The 20330-nt window shown below is 37.3% G+C and overlaps 1 protein-coding gene across 4 annotated transcripts in view; it reads left to right on the forward strand.

The window, feature by feature from the left end:
• The first annotated feature begins 317 nt into the window (after positions 1 to 317).
• COL19A1 (collagen type XIX alpha 1 chain) overlaps positions 318 to 20330 on the forward strand; it is a 1011804-nt gene continuing 991791 nt past the window's right edge. For all 4 annotated transcript variants that reach the window (XM_056565831.1, XM_056565835.1, XM_056565834.1 and 1 more), the window contains exon 1: positions 318 to 428. The gene's annotated coding sequence lies outside the window, so the exon portion shown is untranslated. The remainder of the gene's footprint in view (positions 429 to 20330) is intronic.

Below are 20330 nucleotides of genomic sequence, written 5' to 3' on the forward strand. Positions count from 1 at the left end.
TATGAATTCTTTTGTCTTTGCAGTCTAAAATGGCGGATAACAGAAGGCAAAAGATTGCACTCAATTGCATGTCAACTGTACATGAGGTAGACAATAGGTTTAGTGTCCCTTTAACACCTGTGCTAGTGATAGACTGGGTTGTGCTGAAGTAAGGCAGGCCTGCATAGAGCTCTGTATAGATCCTCTACGTATCCAGCTGCTACTATAAGGGGAGATTGCTGTGAATTTGTAAAAGCAGCGCAATGTGCTGGTTATCTGTGTTGGTGGCCGTCCTGTCTGCTGACTGAGTGGGAGGATCACACTGTGAGACTAATAAGGACACAGCTCCTTCTACCCTCTCCCACTCTTTGGGAGTCTGAATCCAGTTAAGTTCAGCACTTGCAGCTTTCTATCATTTTGACTGTGGGATTTACTCAAACACATGAAAGGTAAGCTACTATTAGCAGCCTGGGATGTTGCTCTTTGTCATGTGTCTGTGTAAAGTTTATCCAGATCATTTGTGATCCATTATCATGTAGTAGTGAGCAATCCAGAATAGCTGTGCATCAAGAAGTCATTGCCTTGGGATCACAGATTTACATGCATGCATAGTCTATGGCAGGGTTTCCAAACCAGGGTGCCTCCAGCTGTTGCAAGACTACAGCTCCCAGTATGCCTGGACAGCCGAAGGCTGTCCAGGCATACTGGGAGCTGTAGTTTTGCAACAGCTGGAGGCACTCTGGTTGGGAAACACTGGTCTATGGCAAGTGACAACAGACTGGAGTTTACCTGTTGTGTCATTAGAGAGGCCCTGATTGAGGATTTTAATTGGTGTTTAGGCTGGAGAGGTGCGGAGTAATTCATCTGGCACAGAAAAATGATTGGTGATGCCTTTTAGACACACAAAGTCTTCACAGAGCAGTGCTACAATAAGCAGATGCAATCCCTGCTGTCGTCTTATCTATTGATCTTGATGTGTCTGCGCTCTCAAGTTCACATCAGATGAACTTGGGCACAGCAAAGATTAGTGGCAGGTCTGGGATAGGAAGCGCACTGCACGAGATGTCAACCGATTATTCCAGCAGCACTCCATAAATCCCCAAATAACCGGATTACATGTTAACAGCAATCTGTCACACATCCTTACCTACAACTTTCTCCAACTGTCTCACATCTGTCCTGGAAGGACGATATATTCCAAGGGATTAGACATTAATATCGGTGCATTTTCAATGTTGTGCTTAATGTGTTATCTAATATTATAAATATATTTATGTATTGAGTCATTTGTCATTGAACTGTTGTGTACTGGGTTTTGTATACATAAAGGGGTTATCCAGGAAAAAAACAAACTTTTATATATATATATATATATATATATATATATATATCTATCATCTGGCTCCAGAAAGTTAAACAGATTTGTAAATTACTTTTATTAAAAATTCTTAATTCTTTCAGTACTTATGAGCTTCTGAAGTTGAGTTGTTCTTTTCTGTCTGAGTGCTCTCTGATGACACCTGTCTCGGGAACTGTCCAGAGTAGAAGCAAATCCCGATAGCAAACCTCTTCTACTCTGTGCAGTTCCCAAGACAAGCAGAGATGTCAGCAGAGAGCACTGTTGGCAGACAGAAAAGAAAAACTCAACTTCAGCAGCTGATAATTATTGGAAGGATTTATATTTTTTAATAGATGTAATTTACAAATCTGTTTAACTTTCTGGAGCCAGTTGATTATATATATATATATATATATATATATATATATATATATATATATACATATATATATATAAATATGTTTTCCTGGAATACCCCTTTAATGTATTCATCTTGCTTAAAGGGGTACTCCCACCCTAGACACATCACACCCCCTCCCATAGACTTGCATTGAGGGTACGGGCGTGATGTCACACGGGTGTGGAGTCCTGACGTCACGGACTTCCGTTCCCGGAGTTGCAACTCAGACCCTCCAGCGGTTCCGGTGAAAAAAACGGTGGGTGCCCCATGCAATAATGCAGGGCTACCCAGCGGCAGGACCCCCGCGATCAGACATCTTATCCCCTATCCTTTGGATAGGGGATAAGATGTCTAGGGTGGGAGTACCCCTTTAAACTGTATTAGCACATTGTTCTTAATTAATGATGAACGGCAGGGGCCATATTCGAAATCGCGATATTTTGCAAATATATGGACGAATATTCATCCTATGTTCATTCCTATTACTTTCCATGGGAAAATTCATAATGGAATTGGCATAGTGTGCATGCGCGACTATATCTTTTACCTAAAAGAAGGGAGGGATCAGTGTCCTCTGGAAGTGCTAATATTCGCGAATATTTTAATATTCGCGTATACAAAATATTCGAGCTCAACGCCGACTCACACAATAAATAGTATTGGAGCCTTCTTTGGACCACAAGTTGGAAGCCGGGAGGGATGGTCACTTTCTTTTTTTTTTTACACAGTACACATCCTTTTATTTTTATTCGTTTTATTGAAACAGTAAAAAAACACCGGTTTACAGAAGTCAGAGCAGCAATACAAAGGTAGTGAATACAGCGATTATACCACAAACTGTGCATACCAATTTATATAAACAATCATTCTGACGGTAGACTTGTAGAGACTATGCAGGATAGTCCGACACAGTATACATTGTTGTGATGTGTACTGTGAAGAAGAAAAAAAACCAAAAAACAAATATATCGCTATATTGTAAATATTTGCGGAATGGCAAAGTGCCGATATTCGGTGTAAACTTTCGCATTAACTCCCTTTTGTTACATCTGAGCAGATGTGGTAGAGCTTTGTCAGGTAACTCCTTTTCGGCATGATAACTTACTCAATGTAGGTTTACCTGTAGTCCTTAAAAAAGACTGACGCGATGAAAAGTGTCTAACTTTAATCTGAATGGTATACTGAGCTCTGCTACATCTGATGGTCTCAGTCTTGCTGAAGTACTTGTGGTAATATTAATCATAGTTCATATTTAGACACATAAAACCCATAGAATTTTCAAGGATTACAAGTGATGCTAATGGTTTTCTGCTTCTTTCATCCTGTCCCAAGAGAAAATCCAGTTGATCATTTCCTCCCATTGGGTTCCTCTTCAATGTCACATTTTCCAAATGTTTGGCTATTTTCCCATCCTCTTCACGTGCTAATCACTATTTATTGATGTGCAGCTACAGCCAACACATTGGCCTTTCTGCATCGATTTAACTCTTCGGCTCATGTCCTGCACTAACAACTGTACAGAGCCTTTTATGATGACAGAACAGGCGATGCTGCTGTTTTTCAATTACCAACCTAAGAGTAATCTCACATATAAAGTGTAATGTTGAAAAGGTTAATGAGGCTGGCAGAACGCAGGGTGATGAGCAGTGAGCGGCCCCGAGACACAGCTAATCAGAGCATTATGTGATGGCACAGGATCCGGAACAGCTCCGCATATGTAGCCATTCCATCTGATACTACTAAAAGTTCCTGACTCACGGCCAAAGGGTCCAGTAATTAGAAGTCACACAGCCAATGCTAGACTATAGAGACACATCTACAGGACTCCGTCCTAGGAAAAACAAACTGCTTTACTTAAGAAATTCACTCCGCTCTAATTAAATCACCTCCCGAAACACCGCAATATTGTCACCTACCGAAATGAGCCAAGTTTCTGAAACACATGTTTTTATTGTTACTACAGAAGTAAACAGCGGTCCCCATAAACAAAACTATGCGAGACAGGTGGGATTTTATTACGTGAGTCATTTATGGTTAAAGAAGTTTATTCTGGGTGGTCTGCAGAGTATGTATGAGTTTCAATATCCATCTACCGACTTAAAAAGCAAAATGCTATCTATCTATCTCATATCTATCTATCTATCTCATATCTATCTATCTCATATCTATCTATCTCATATCTATCTATCTATCTCATATCTATATATCTCATATCTATCTATCGCATATCTATCTATCGCATATCTATCTATCTCATATCTATCTATCGCATATCTATCTATCTCCTATCTATCTCATATCTATCTATCTCATATCTATCTATCTCATATCTATCTATCGCATATCTATCTATCTCATATCTATCTATCTCATATCTATCTATCTATTATCTATCTATCTCATATCTATCTATCTCATATCTATCTATTATCTATCTATCTATCTATCGCATATCTATCTATCTATATCATATCTATCTATCTCATATCTATCTATCTATCTCATATCTATCTATCTCATATCTATCTATCTATCTCATATCTATCTATCTCATATCTATATATCTCATATCTATCTATCGCATATCTATCTATCACATATCTATCTATCTCATATCTATCTATCTCATATCTATCTATCGCATATCTATCTATCTCATATCTATCTATCTCATATCTATCTATCGCATATCTATCTATCTCATATCTATCTATCTCATATCTATCTATCTCATATCTATCTATTATCTATCTATCTATCTATCTATCGCATATCTATCTCATATCTATCTATTTCATATCTATCTATCTATCTCATATCTGTCTATCTCCTATCTATCTATCTATCTATCTATCTATCTCATATCTATCTATTATCTATCTATCGCATATCCATCTATCTCATATCTTTTTATCTCATATCTATCTATCTCATATCTATCTATCTCATATCTATCTATCTCATATCTATCTATCTATCGCATATCTATCTATCTCATATCTATCTATTTCATATATATCTATCTATCTCATATCTATCTATCTCCTATCTATCTATCTCATATCTATCTATTATCTATCTATCGCATATCAATCTATCTATCGCATATCTATTGCATATCTATCTATCTCATATCTTTTTATCTCATATCTATCTATCTATCTCATATCTATCCATCTATCTCATAGCTATCTATCTATCTATCTCATATCTATCTATCTATCTATCTTATATCTATCCATCTATCTATCTATTTTATGTCTATCTATCTAATATCTATCTATCTAATATCTATATATCTCATATCTATCTATCTATCTATTTTATGTCTATTTATCTAATATGTATCTATCTAACTATTATTTATCTATCTGTCTATCTATCTATCTCATATCAATCTATCTATCTATTGCATATCTATTTATCTATCTATCTAATATCTATCTATTATCTATCTATCTATCTATCTATCTAATATCTATCTATTATCTATCTATCTCATATCTATCTATCTCATATGTATTTATCTATCTATCTATCTAATATCTATCTCATATCTATCTATTTCATATCTATCTATCTATCTCATATCTGTCTATCTCCTATCTATCTATCTATCTATCTATCTATCTCATATCTATCTATTATCTATCTATCGCATATCCATCTATCTCATATCTTTTTATCTCATATCTATCTATCTCATATCTATCTATCTCATATCTATCTATCTCATATCTATCTATCTATCGCATATCTATCTATCTCATATCTATCTATTTCATATATATCTATCTATCTCATATCTATCTATCTCCTATCTATCTATCTCATATCTATCTATTATCTATCTATCGCATATCAATCTATCTATCGCATATCTATTGCATATCTATCTATCTCATATCTTTTTATCTCATATCTATCTATCTATCTCATATCTATCCATCTATCTCATAGCTATCTATCTATCTATCTCATATCTATCTATCTATCTATCTTATATCTATCCATCTATCTATCTATTTTATGTCTATCTATCTAATATCTATCTATCTAATATCTATATATCTCATATCTATCTATCTATCTATTTTATGTCTATTTATCTAATATGTATCTATCTAACTATTATTTATCTATCTGTCTATCTATCTATCTCATATCAATCTATCTATCTATTGCATATCTATTTATCTATCTATCTAATATCTATCTATTATCTATCTATCTATCTATCTATCTAATATCTATCTATTATCTATCTATCTCATATCTATCTATCTCATATGTATTTATCTATCTATCTATCTAATATCTATCTCATATCTATCATCTGTTTATCTATCTATCTCATCTCTATCTATCTATCTCATATCTATCTATCTATCTCATATCTATCTATCTATCTATCTATCTATTTTACAGCTATCTATATATATATCTATCTTATATTCATCTATCTATCTTGTATGAGAAATAATATTCACCACAACCAGTTTAACATACTATATATTCATGTCTTCTCACAATGTACATTGCAAGTTCTTCTATACTGCAGCTGCCATGTATTGCACAAGACAGTATTCAATAACACAGATATGAAAGAGATACAAGAAATGCTATTTTTACCTCTAAGAACTTATCACAGCATCCTGAGTTTATACATCTGACAGTTAGTTGTACAGTAAAGTATATCTTGTAATTAAAAAAGCTCTATATTTCTATACACCTGTTTAAATGTAGATTTGTTGCAATTTTGCATTGGTGCAGAAAATGATAAATTCCCAATAATTTCCATCTGTACATTAGATCGAGGGATGTGTAGTGAGTCAGTGGCAGTGGACGTGGTGTGTGATTCATTTCCTGCTCGGGGTCAAATGAGCATAGTATTCTTCAATGGAATTACTAATGGTCTGTCAAGAGAAACGTCTGTCTCCTATGATAGTTCTTGAAATATTTATAGTAACATAGAGGGGAGTTTATAAAGACCTATACCTGGCGCAGATCAGCTAAAAGTCTTAAGATTTTGCGCATGACGAGAGGAGCTTTAGGTGAAAGGGGTATTGCTCTCCTTGCAGGGTGAATTTACCCCATAATTTACCAAATTCTAATCGAAATCTATGCCAGCTCCAAGCTGGTTTAGACCTTTCAGGCTATGCTTTTCCTAAATAAATCCCATATGATCCTAAGCTGGTAGTGGTTTACATAAGACAGGCCTGTGAAACAATGGTTAGTACATTCCATCCTTAGTTTGGCCATCCAGTTCAGCCTATTACCCTACAACGTTGAAAAACAGAGCTATTTGTGGCAGTTTTTATAGGCATAGTTAAAGGGGTATTCTGGCTTTATACATCTTATCCCCTATCCAAAGGGAACCCCCGCGATCTTGGTGCAGCAACTGGCATTTTGTGTCGGACGCTGCCTACCAGATGGGGACGTGACATCATGGCCACGGGGACGTGACATCACGGCACGGCACGCCATGCCCCCTCCATACATGTCTATGGGAGAGAGCATGACAGCCATCACGCCCCCTCACATAGACATGAATGGAGGGAGCGTGTGGAGACATCACTAGGGGGATGAGATAGGGGGATGAGATTGTGGGGGTCCCCAGCAGCGGGACCCCTGCGAGCATACATCTTAAACCCTATCATTTGAATAGGGGATAAGATGTATAAAGCCGGAATACCCCTTTAATATTTTTAGCTCTTTTTATAGCTGTTTTTATAAACACTTACGAAGGAGATCAATGCAGGTTTTATCTAAAGTATACAAATGTGTAAGCTACATAAATGACACAGTAATGTCCCCACGAGTATAGTCTATCTTACCCTGATCAGATGCCACATGTTTTAATTTGACTTTTTTTTTTTTATATTTGAAGGTTTTTATTTTAAATAAACAAAGAAACAAAGCAAAAACATAGCAGATATTGGTAGACAAATGTCAAACCCCACCGTACAGGAATAATATAAGGTATATAAAGAAACAAATAGTAACATCAATGCACATAGATAAACGCCAAACTATTTCATTTGACTTTTTCAAGTTAATCAGCTTGAAAATAGATTAGAGCAGCTGATGTGTTGAGCAAAGACAATCTGCGGTTGAAATAGTTAAACAAGAAATGTTAAATGAAGAGCATTGCAGAATGCTATCAAATGTTCAAGTAAGTTCCAGCACAGTCCCACTAGTCACTGTGTGACATTGGACAGAAGTTAGAGTGCGACAGATGTCCTTTAAAAATGAAGGAAGGAGCAAGTGACTTTTTATTGACAGGAGCATAGGGTGCAAACCCCTACAGAAAATAAGCAGGAATAGGAACAATCTTAGAAATTGCTCATGAACTGTCAGGAATGCCAGCCGGTTCATCTGATCACTGGAAAGGAAACTTAGGCACAGGCAGATCAGCACTTCAGGGACCTGCTAAAGGAAAACAGCTGCCACCAGTCCCTCTAAACTCCTTATCCTACCGTAGTTTTGTATAATTAGCCCCTTCTATCACTTTACCCAAATATTTGTATTTGCAGTTTGTAATGTACAGATCATCTCAATGCTACATACACAGAACTCTGTCGACATATCCATCAAAACGGCATGGAAGGTTAATGTTCTCGGTTTACAGTAGATAATAAATGGCACTTGATACTTGTCTTCAAGAATGTTGAGCTTGAAGAGAAAAATGTACAGCCTACTATAAGTCACTGAACACCATCAAATGAGAGGAGACAATTCCATTGATGGCTGGTTTTATTAAGTAACTGATAATATATGCTATATTAAGTGGTACACAATAGGCGTCATGTGTATGGGTGAAATTCCGCATGATAGTAAATAACATTATAAGTTGCCATTAGATCATTACAGGGTATGTGGAAGGGGCAAGAGCTGCACCCTTAATGTTGGCAATGTGACTGTCATGGTTATATGCATTGGCAGCTTTTCAGAAATAGAATGCATTCACTCATTGCTGATAAAGCCGGGTACGATCCTATAATGAGGCAGCTGTCTCGGGTAGGCAGATTTGAGGAATGGCAGAGTTTCAAGTGTGCAATTTTAACACCTTACATTTCCCTTATGGCGCTGCTGGAACTAGCAGTTTTCCTATTGATAACACTTTGTCATCAGTATAGAGAGGAAAAGACAACTGTTCCCAGACCATCTCCCATGTTCCACATCTTAAGTTTCCTTCCCTGCATAATGTTGCAGTTTAAAAGATTGTTAATGTGTAACCTTCATTTACATTGATGACTTTAACATGGACAATTGACCAGTGTCGGACTGGTATTCAAGAAGACTAGACTTAACCCAACATATTTAACAAAAATATATATAGGTAAAAGTTACAATCTTTTTTGCCAAGATGGTGGATCCTTAGGTTTCAGCTGGTTTTGTTCTGGCTAGTCTGTGGATCTAATGGATCCCTTGTTTCACAGAGATATGGACTGTATGGTAACCACTAGGTCTAAGGCCAGGCCAGGCACAGCATGTGGAAAAGGATCAGGAACAAGACGTATGGAGTATAAAACAGGATAAAACAGGATGGAAAAGACCAAACAAGGAGTATAGGGGTACTAGGCTAGGGGTACAAATACCAGTACCAGCTTAGGAGCTGGAATCAGACCCCAGGTGGTCAGCAAGGATACAGCACTGGAGCATCGATACATTTTGGAAACAGAAACAGTACAAGAATGAGGAACCAAGGGCCATTGCTGGGAGAAACTTTCAGGAACCAGAAATAGTACTTAAAGGTGTATTCCAGTGAAAAACATTTTTTTTCTCATATCAACTTGCTCCAGAAAGTTAAACAGATTTGTAAATTAAGTAAAAATAGTAAGTGCAGCTCACTTATTGGCCGAGGTATATTATGGTTGAATACCTACACCTTAGGTGTAAAGTATTTTTGTAAGAGATTGTTACCATAAACCTCAAGGACAATATCAGATAAACTGATATATGATGAATATAAATGAACCGTGCTTCAAATATATGATGAAAAAAATTATAAAATATTTTTATTAAAACACATATAATAATCATATATTTAAATTAGATGGTAATAACCTCCTATCACAGGGCCCTTGTGAGGAGGTCATAATATAAATAACAAGATTACATTAAAATAAAATCACACCGCTGCATAATTTGTCAATACTTCCAATAGTCCGGCATTTGCTAATTCAGAATAGCGTTTGTGAACACAGTCCGCACATTAAAGAAGTATGGGCATATACACCCAAGTCCATATATTAGACACCAATAGTGGATCTATATTTACCAGCCAGATTTACTTGCATATGGATGTTGCTCCAAAGAAACTGGTGCCAGTAAGCACCCGTCCATGCCGGGGTATGCGTGCGCTGAATACAAGCGCTGGCGTGCGCTTCTGTGGCTGGTCTGCCTGCCACAGACCCGATGGATGCTGCTGTGATGACAACTGCTGTGAGGCAACTAGCAGATTCCCGGTGGCCGGACCTCGTGGAGTTTCTTGGCGCCTGACGTCAGTGGTGAGAAGGTTGGCAGGATAAGTGGAAGATGCGGCTGTTGAAGATAGGGATGTCGGACTTTCAATTTGCGCTTGGTGGATATCTCAAGCAGCAGTGGTGCGTTATCAGTGCGTTATTTGTAAATTCTAGACGTATTTCAGGGTGCATAAATGTGTCAATGACCCTTTCCTCAGTAGAAATATAAATCAATGAAGTAGGTGGTTCCTTTTATACATATGCAGTAGTCATTAGGGCAAAATAGAAACAGGCTGTCACATCGTAGAAAGTAAAAACAGAGATGGATTAGCTATTTTATAATGGTAAAATAAATCCTGACATAAACTAGGTTGCGATCTTTCTATCAGACATATTGGGCAACGTAGATGTGGAGGGCAAGCCGATACAGATACATATAAACATGGACACATGAACTGACATTATATATTGCAACTGTAGCACAAATGGAGTAAAACACAGTATTAACTCAATGATCTAGATAGACGTAATCTCAAAGATGGATAAATAATGAAAAATACCGTATTTATCGGGGTATACCACGCACCGGCCTATAACACGCACCCTCATTTTACCAAGGATATATGGGTAAAAAAAGTTTCCCCTGGCTATCCACGCCGGCAATGGGGCGCCGGCACCGATAGTCAGGGGGACAGAACGGGCAGCGGCGCCGATAGCCAGTGGGTGAGAAGGGCCGACAGCAGCGCTCTAGACCCCAGGAAAGGCAGGGGGAGAGAAGCGGGCAGCGACGGCCTCTCTCCCCCTGCCTTTCCTGGGGGTGTATCGGCGTATAACACGCACACAGACTTTAGGCTAAAAATTTTAGCCTAAAAAGTGCGTGTTATACGCCGATAAATACGGTAATAAGGGATATCGGATAACAGTGAATGAATATATTCATAAGTAGAATAAATAAAATGAAAATAAATTGAATGGAAATAATAATAAAAAGAAATACAAATAAATAAAAATGAAAATGAAAATAAATAATGATAAACATAAAATAAAAATTTGAATAAAACATGAAAAATAAAAATAAATAAATATAGATAAAAATACTAAATATAAAATAACAAATAGAATAATAAAAATATGAACAAAATAAATAGCATATGAAATAATGAGATAATAAATAAATAAATAAATAAATAAAAACAAATGTAAGTGGAATCATTGAAATTGAATTGAAACCACAAATAAAAATCTGATTGAACATACATAAACTGAAAAAAGATATATAAAGTACTAGTGAAATTGGAAAATGTGTTGTCCAATTTCACAAGTATTTTATGTATCTTTTTTCAGGTTTTGTATGTTCAGATTGTTATTTTTGGTTTTAATTCAATTTGATCAATTCTATCCACTTACATTTGTTTTTATTTATTTGTATTTTTTATCTCATTATTTCATATGCTATTTATTTTGTTCATATTTTTATTATTCTATTTTTATATCTATTATTTTTATCTATATTTATTTATTTTTATGTTTTATTCTTATTTTTTATTTTATTTTTATCTTTATTTATTTTCATTTTTATTTATTTGTATTTATTTTTATTATTATTTCCATTCAATTTATTTTCATTTCATTTATTCTACTTATCAATATATTCATTCACTGTTATTATTTTGCATTATTTATCCATCTTTGAGATTACGTCTATCTGGATCATTGAGTTAATACTGTGTTTTATTCCATTTGTGCTACAGTTGCAATATATAATGTCAATTCATGTGTCCATGTTTATATGTATATGTATCGGATTGTCCTTCACATCTATATTGCCCAATATGTCTGATAGAAAGATCGCAACCTAGTTTATGTCAGGATTTAAGATATACCATTATAAAATAGCTAATCCATCTCTGTTTTTACTTTCTACGATGTGACAGCCTGTTTCTATTTTGCCCTAATGACTACTGCATATGTATAAAAGGAACCACTTACTTCATTGATTTATATTTCTACTGAGGAAAGGGTCATTGACACATTTAAGCACCCTGAAACACGTCTAGAATTTACAAATAACGCACTAATAACGCACCACTGCTGCTTGAGATATCCATCAAGCGCAAATTGAAAGTCTGACATCCCTATTTTCAACAGCTGCAACATAAACTGCTTACAACATTTAAGCACCCTGAAACGCGTCTAGAATTTACAAATAACGCACTAATAACGCACCACTGCTGCTTGAGATATCCATCAAGCGCAAATTGAAAGTCTGACATCCCTATTTTCAACAGCTGCAACATAAACTGCTTACAACATTTAAGCACCCTGAAACGCGTCTAGAATTTACAAATAACGCACTAATAACGCACCACTGCTGCTTGAGATATCCATCAAGCGCAAATTGAAAGTCTGACATCCCTATTTTCAACAGCTGCAACATAAACTGCTTACAACATTTAAGCACCCTGAAACGCGTCTAGAATTTACAAATAACGCACTAATAACGCACCACTGCTGCTTGAGATATCCACCAGCGCAAATTGAAAGTCTGACATCCCTATTTTCAACAGCTGCAACATAAACTGCTTACAACAGCTTCCCCTTATCCAGCCCACCTTCTCACCACTGATGTCAGACGCCAAGAAACTCCACAAGGTCCGGCCACCGGGAATCTGCTAGTTGCCTCCTTTGTCATCACAGCAGCATCCATCGGGTCTGTGGCAGGCAGACCAGTCGCCAAAAGGCACGCCAGAGCTTGTATTCAGCGCACTCAGACCCCAGCACGAACGGGTGCTTGCTGGCACCAGTTTCTTTGGAGCTACATCCATATGCAAGTACATATAGCTGGTAAATATACATCCACTTTTGGTGTCTAATATATAGACTTGGATGTATATGCGCGGACTGTGTTCACAAACGCTATTCTGAACTAGCAAATGCCGTACTACTGGAAGTATTGACAAATTATTTTAATGTAATCTTGTTATTTACATTATAATCACCTCCTCACAAGAGCCCTGTGAGATGAGTTTATTACCATCTAATTGAATATATCTCTTTTCTTTTTACAGATTTGTAAATTACTTCTATTAAAAAAATCTTAATCCCTCCAGTACTTTTTCAGCTGTTGTTCTTTTCTGTCTGACCACAGTGCTCTCTGCTAACACCTCTGTCTGTCTCAGGAACTGTCCAAAGCAGGAGAGGTTTGCTATGGGGATTTGCTCCTACTCTGGACAGTTCCTGAGACAGACAGAGGTGTAAGCAGAGAGCACTGTTGTCAGACAGAAAAGAACAACTCAACTTTAGCAGCTGATAAGTACTTGTAGGATTAAGATTTTTTTTATGGAATTCATTTACAAATCTGTTTAACTTTCTGGAGCCAGTTGATAGGAAAAAACATTTTTTCACTGGAATACCACTTTAAGAGTCAAGGCTGGAGTGGGCTCAGGAGTCATCAATAGTCAAGACCTAAAGTAGTACTACACATTCGAGGCAGAGCCAAGGCAGAAACAAGGAACCAGGGGATAGCTAGGAAGAGTTTGGAAAACAACTAGGTAGCTTGAGACAGGGAATGAGGGTGAACAGAGTCAGATCAGGGTCTGCACTGTGAGAGCAGACACTCAGATAATGAGTAAGAGTCCTGGCAAGGTTTAAATAGTTAGGCCTTCAGCTCATTAGAAGCAGCTAGGAGTAAAGTTTTTGTTGCACAGCAATAGAGTTCAGAACAAGGGAAAAGTTAACCCCTATCTTGCTTTAGCAGTAAGCTTTGGTCATGCAACTAAAAGAGAGAACAATACATAAACTGAGCTTTGCTACACCAGCACCCAAAGAAGACTTAAAGGGGTACTCCACCCCTAGACATCTTATCCCCTATCCAAAGGATAGGAGATAAGATGTCTGATCGAAGGGGTCCTGCCGCTGGGGACCCCCGCAATATAGCATGCAGCACCCACCTGTATCTGCTTCCGGCAGATAGGGGATAAGATGTCTAGGGGTGGAGTACCCCTTTAAGGAGCATACTAGCTTAAATATGCTAACAGTATAGAATAGTGTCACCAGTGCCACGTGCCTGGTGTATAGCAACTTGATGCACATGCTGAACAGGAAACAGCAGTGGAGCAGGGAGGAGACTAATTGATAAAAAGATGAAAGGTAGATAGATCTTCAATATTTAGATTTGTGGTTTGTTTGCTTGTCTTTCTTTTCTAGATTATTCTAGTGCAGATTATTATTTTTTTTAAATCTCTCTCTCTCTCTCTCTCTCTCTCTCTCTCTCTCTCTCTCTATAGATATGTATATATATATTATACAGTCTACCAGCTAGTTTCCTTCTGCTCACTTTTATTCATGTAACAAGTAACAAGTGCTACCTACTACATGGGGATTTTGCTAAATATACTGTTTCCCTAGTAATCTCATGGGAGGGAGTATAATGAAACGTGTTTCCTACAAGTGATTTGAATAGAAACAATAATATAACGTATATAGTTGCCAATAGACTGCAGTAGTGCTCCCAGGGCTATTGCTGTCAGTTCAGTGTATGTTATGCTTTCAGTGTTTATTCCATATATATTTATATGATTTTATTTGCTGTGATTTTTAAAGGACATCTTTCTTTCTGGACTCTCATGATGTTTAGTTTGAACTTAATATATTATGACATTGGTTTCTGGGGGCCAGCAGTAGTTGAGGCAATTGCTAAAGAAGGCCATATTATATATAGAATATTACATTGTATGACATTTAATATTTCAGGGACTAACATTATGAAAGAGGTTATTGACCTTAAGTGTGTTGCAGTAGTTTTACAATGCAGAATTTGTCAAGTCATCAGTCCAATGGTTAACAAGGTGCATTAAAATGTCTATTTAACTTCCCCTTTTCATTGCTACTTGTCATAGAAGGTATAGGTAGAAGGCCTTTAAATAAATAATGTCTTTCTCCTGAAAGCGTTCATCTTCCTATCGTTCATTGTTGAAGAATGTGACAATGTGGCAGCTGTGAAAATCTTTTAGATATGTAAATATGGTTTCAATTACCCATTGATTTTGATAAATTTTGCTACGTTGTAATGCTAATAAATAAAGCAGAATGATAAAAATTGTGTAGTAACATTAAAAGGCTGATATTTAGAATATATATATATTTTTTTTACATTTGTGTGCACAGCATAATGCATTTATTTCAAAGACCTGACATTACGAAACAATGTAATTGTGCCTCCATTGAATGCCATGTAATTCACAAGAATGGAGTTATCAAGCTGTGATTATTTTACAGCTTCTGATAACTTGGGCCTTTACAAAAAAAAAAAACACAGCAGTTGCAAAGATTTCTCCTATGTCAGGCACAGTTTTCATGGCATGGTACATCTGAGGCTTCATGGAACAAATAAACCACATAGAATTTCACAAATTAAGACGCTAAAGCTGAAAATGACAGAGAAAGGGGAATTGGACAGTAGTGGCCGTGTGCTTCTTTTATTTCTTTAAATATAGATTTCTTGTACTTGTAAGGAGTAAAATAAATGTAAAAGTCTCTTGAACGTGTGATTGTTACTAAGGCTTTCCTTCCCTCTGAACCTGTCAAAAGAAAGGCCTACCTTTCTTATGTTTCTATGTTAAAAACAGTCAACTGATACTTTAATGATAAAAAAAAAGTTTTCTTTGACTTGACAAAGGTTCTGATGTAATTTTTAAATAAAAATATACATAAATGAACAGACTTAAAGGGGTACTCCACTGGAAAACATTTTGTTTTAAATCAACTGATGACAGAAAGTTAAACAGACCACGGTGCTCTCTGCTGACACCTCTGTCCAGAGCAGGAGAGGTTTGCTATGGGGATTTGCTTCTACTCTGGACAGTTCCTAAAATGGACAGAGGTGTCAGCAGAGAACACTGTGGTCAGACAGAAAGGAAATTCAAAAACTTCCTGTGGAGCATGCAGAAGCTTATAAGTACCAGTTGATTTAAAAAAAAAAAAGTTTTCCAGTGGAGTACCCCTTTAAGGTTAGAATTGTAATGATTGTTCTATTAAAATATGCTCACATCATAGCATTATTCCTCATGATATATTATGCATAGGAAATTCACAAATGGTTATCCTTAAAGGGGTACTCCACCCCTAGACATCTCGGGTGCAGCGCCGAAGGCTTGTGACATCACGGCCGTGCCCTTTTTGTGATGTCACGGCCACACCCCCTCAATGCAAGTCTAAGGGATGGAGTATGACGGCTGTCACGCCCCCTCCCATAGACTTGCATTGAGAGGGCATGGCCATGAAGTCACGGGCGGGGTGTGACTTAGATGTCACAAGCCTCCGCCCCGCATCACCAGTCATTTGTGACGGAGCGAAGTTCGCTATGTGCACCGTGTGTCTGAAATGCCACAGCCGAGGTCATGGGGGACCCCAGCGGATAGACCCCTGCGATCAGACATCATATGTCTAGATGTCTAGAGGCAGAGTACCCCTTTAAAGGGAACCTGTCATGCTGCATGAACCCAAATTCATCAGGGTCGTCCCTGACAGCCTTTTCCTGCACCACTAGCCTTAATTGATAAATCTCTTTGTTTGGATATAGGGAGAGATCTATCTATCAAGGCTGATGGGACAAGATGAAGCCACAGGGACTGCCCAAAACTACATTATACCTTACATGTTTGTTTTGCACTTTACCCATTTTAACTGACTTTGTGACTCTACATAAATACCTATGTAGGGGTTTAGAATCTAGATATTGTACAGAGGTTTTGCAGAATTGTTCAGATATGAAAATGGTTAAAAATTTTAAAACGTTATAGGCTTTACACTTAAATTCCACATCATAAGTGTAATGGTGGCTATCTGCTAAACAATAGCTTCAGTGATGACATTCCATAAACACTAACTTTATCACTGTAAAAAAAAAAAACAGATAAAAGCTGCAAAAATAGAGACAGAAACATTAATTGCCAAAGAGAGTCAAACTAACCCCAAAGTGTTCATTAAGTATATAAATAGCAAAAAAGGTTAAAGATGAAAGTGTTGGCCCTTTAAAAAATGATATGGAAGAAAAATATAAATGGGGATCAGGAAAAAGCAAATATATTAAACTAATTCTTCTCCACTGTATTCAACGAGGAAAATGAAATTCCGGGTGAAATACAGCAAAATAAGGTAAACTCCCCAGTACAGGTCATCTGTCTAAGCCACCTACAAAAAATCATAATAGACAAATAGCCAGGTCCATGGAAGTGGGGAAGAAAAATCAGGGCTGGGATTAGGTATTAAATGGGAGCACACTTGGGACGACTGATGTGGAAAAGGACTTGGGAGTCTTAGTTAACAGTAAATTTAGCTGTAGTGACCAGTGTCAGGCAGCTGCTGACAAAGCAAATAGAATCATGGGGTGCATCAATAGGGGCATAGATGCCCACAACAAGGAAATAATTCTACCGCTGTACAAATGACTAGTCAGACCACACATAGAATACTGTGTACAGTACTGGGCACCAGTGTACAAGAAAGATATAGTGGAGCTGGAGAGGGTTCAAATATGGGCAACCAGAGTAATACGGGGAATGGGAGGACTACAGATTATCAGATTATTAGAATTAGGGTTATTTAATATAGAAAAAAAAGGCTTAGGGGAGACCTAATAACTAACTGTATAAATATATTAGGGGACCGTACAGAGATCTCTCCCATGATATATTTATACCCAGGACTGCATCTATAACAAGGGGGCATCCTCTATGTCTAGAGGAAAGAAGATTTCTACACCAGCACAGACGGGGGTTCTTTACTGTAAGAGCAGTGAGATTGTGGAATTCTCTGCCTGAGGAGGTGGTCATGGTGGACTCTGTAAAAGAGTTTTAAAAAGGTCTGGATGCTTTTTTGGAGAATAATAACATTACAGGTTATGGATTCTAGATCAATAGGGACAGAACGTTGATCCAGAGATTTATTCTGATTGCCATATTTGGAGTTTTTTGCCTTCCTCTGGATCAACTCAGTAGGGACTCATTAGGGTTATAGGTTGAACTTGATGGACTCTGGTCTATTTTCAACCTTATGAACTATGTAACTGTAGGCAACACATATGTGTACACTCATATGTCCATGTACAACATCCAGGCCCTGCCAAGGTAAACAAGATGGTGTGGGAACAGAGCAGGATTTGAATGGTCATAAACCTTATGTGCTTGACAAACGCTGTTAGTTTTCTTTCAGACCTCTATTCCCTGTATTTTGTATTTAACATTGCCAACCCTGTCATTTTAACATAATTGCATAACTCTGAAAATCTTATATTCATAGCACTTGCATTGTTTTCTATGTGAACTCTCCTTCCCTCAGTTTTCCTCTGTGAATAGCATTGTACTTGGCAAGTATGATTCTTCTAATTGACAATAGACATGGCAGTTGCCAGGCCTTCCTGGGATGTCTGTGATTAGGAATGAGCTGATTAGACACATTGGCCTTTCTTCCCATTTTCCCCAAAGTAAAAAATGTAATACTATAGCATCTACGAACCAGTTATGTCCTACTGAACCACATAGAAAATACATGGTTAGTCTGACCAAATATGTCTTGTAAATATTGAAAATCAGTCATTTTCGAAAAAACATATTTATATGTTCGTGTAAGAGAGGTACAGGTAAGTACTGCCCAGCACTGCAAAGGTGTAACTCACTAGTCAAATATATAGCGTATTGCACCGAATACAGCTGAAGCGACACATACTGCTGGAGTCCGGTGGTGCAAGGTAGAAGGGAAAAAACGCTAAACATAAGTCCATAAAAAAGAAAGCACCGCACTTATCGGGGGATCCATTCAGATTTTCTTTATTCCATATAAGAAAGGGGGTAAGTGAACACGACTAAGCCGCCTGCTCGGTATGGCCGTGTTCACTTACTTCCTTTCTTATATGGAATAAATAAACTCTGCAGGGATCCCCCAGTGAGTGCGGTGCTTTCTTTTTTATGGACATATTTATGTTTCCACCTAGATTTAAAGGGGTATTTCCGTAGCAGAAAATTGGATTTACATAAAACTATCCCCCCCAAGACATAAAACTTACTAATGTTATGTGGACACAAATTTCACTGCTTTAGGCATGAAGACTTTTACTTTTTAGCATAATATTGTCTCATCATCCTCCACTGTTTAGGTGGCTTGGTTTGTCTTGTCTTTGAACTTAAGCCCTACGCCCTGGGGGATGTCACCATGTCTGACCAGCCACTACAACTTATTACAATTATCCTGTAACTTAAAATTCTGAGGGTCCTTTTTGCTTCTAATAAGCCGTGATCAATGATATAGGAAGTAGCTGGTTTCTCATTTTGTTGATGGGTCTGACACACAAGTCACCATGCCTCCTCCATAGCACAGTACATTGAACCAGGGAAACAAGCACAGACACATTTTATAGTCACGTGCTCCTCCATAGGGCTCAATGTTATGGATGGAAAATGAGTTGGACTGCAAGGGAGAAAGCGGGATTGGGGAAGGGGGGGAATGAAGCTTCATAATGCAGCATAACTGAGCACAAATTACAGGACTCTTTACTAGTAAGGCATATACTATCATCAATACTATGTATGTCTATAAAGCACCTAAAAAGTGGCCAACCCCTTTAAGTATGGGGCTTTGAATTTAGTCGTCTTTTTATCTAGTTAGGTTTTCTTTCACTGGGATAAAAATTATAACTGATATAACGAGAGATAAGCGAACTTCCAGTAATTCAATTTGTCATGAACTTCTCAGCTCAGCAGTTGCTGACTTTAGCCTGCATAAATTAGTTCAGCTTTCAGGTGCTCCAGTGGGCTGGAAAATGTGGATACAGTCCTAGGAGAGAGTCTCCAGCCCACCGGAGCACCTGAACGCTGAAATAATTTATGCAGGCTAAAGTCAGCAACTGCCGAGCCGAGAAGTTCGTGAAAAATTGAATTCATGTAACTTTGCTCATCTCTACATATAACAAGACCTAGTGTATATGCACAAATAATTTCTTCTTGACATACGTCCGGAGGGTAGCTTTATTAACACCGCTCTATATGTCATGTCTTTCTGCACTTTCATGTTGTAATGGCTAAATCCATCATATTTGTCTAAGGTATACAAGAAAGAATCGTATTCATTCACATGTGAGAGCTACAGCATA

The sequence above is a fragment of the Hyla sarda genome, chromosome 3 (genome assembly GCF_029499605.1).
Source record: "Hyla sarda isolate aHylSar1 chromosome 3, aHylSar1.hap1, whole genome shotgun sequence".
NCBI lineage: Eukaryota > Metazoa > Chordata > Amphibia > Anura > Hylidae > Hyla > Hyla sarda.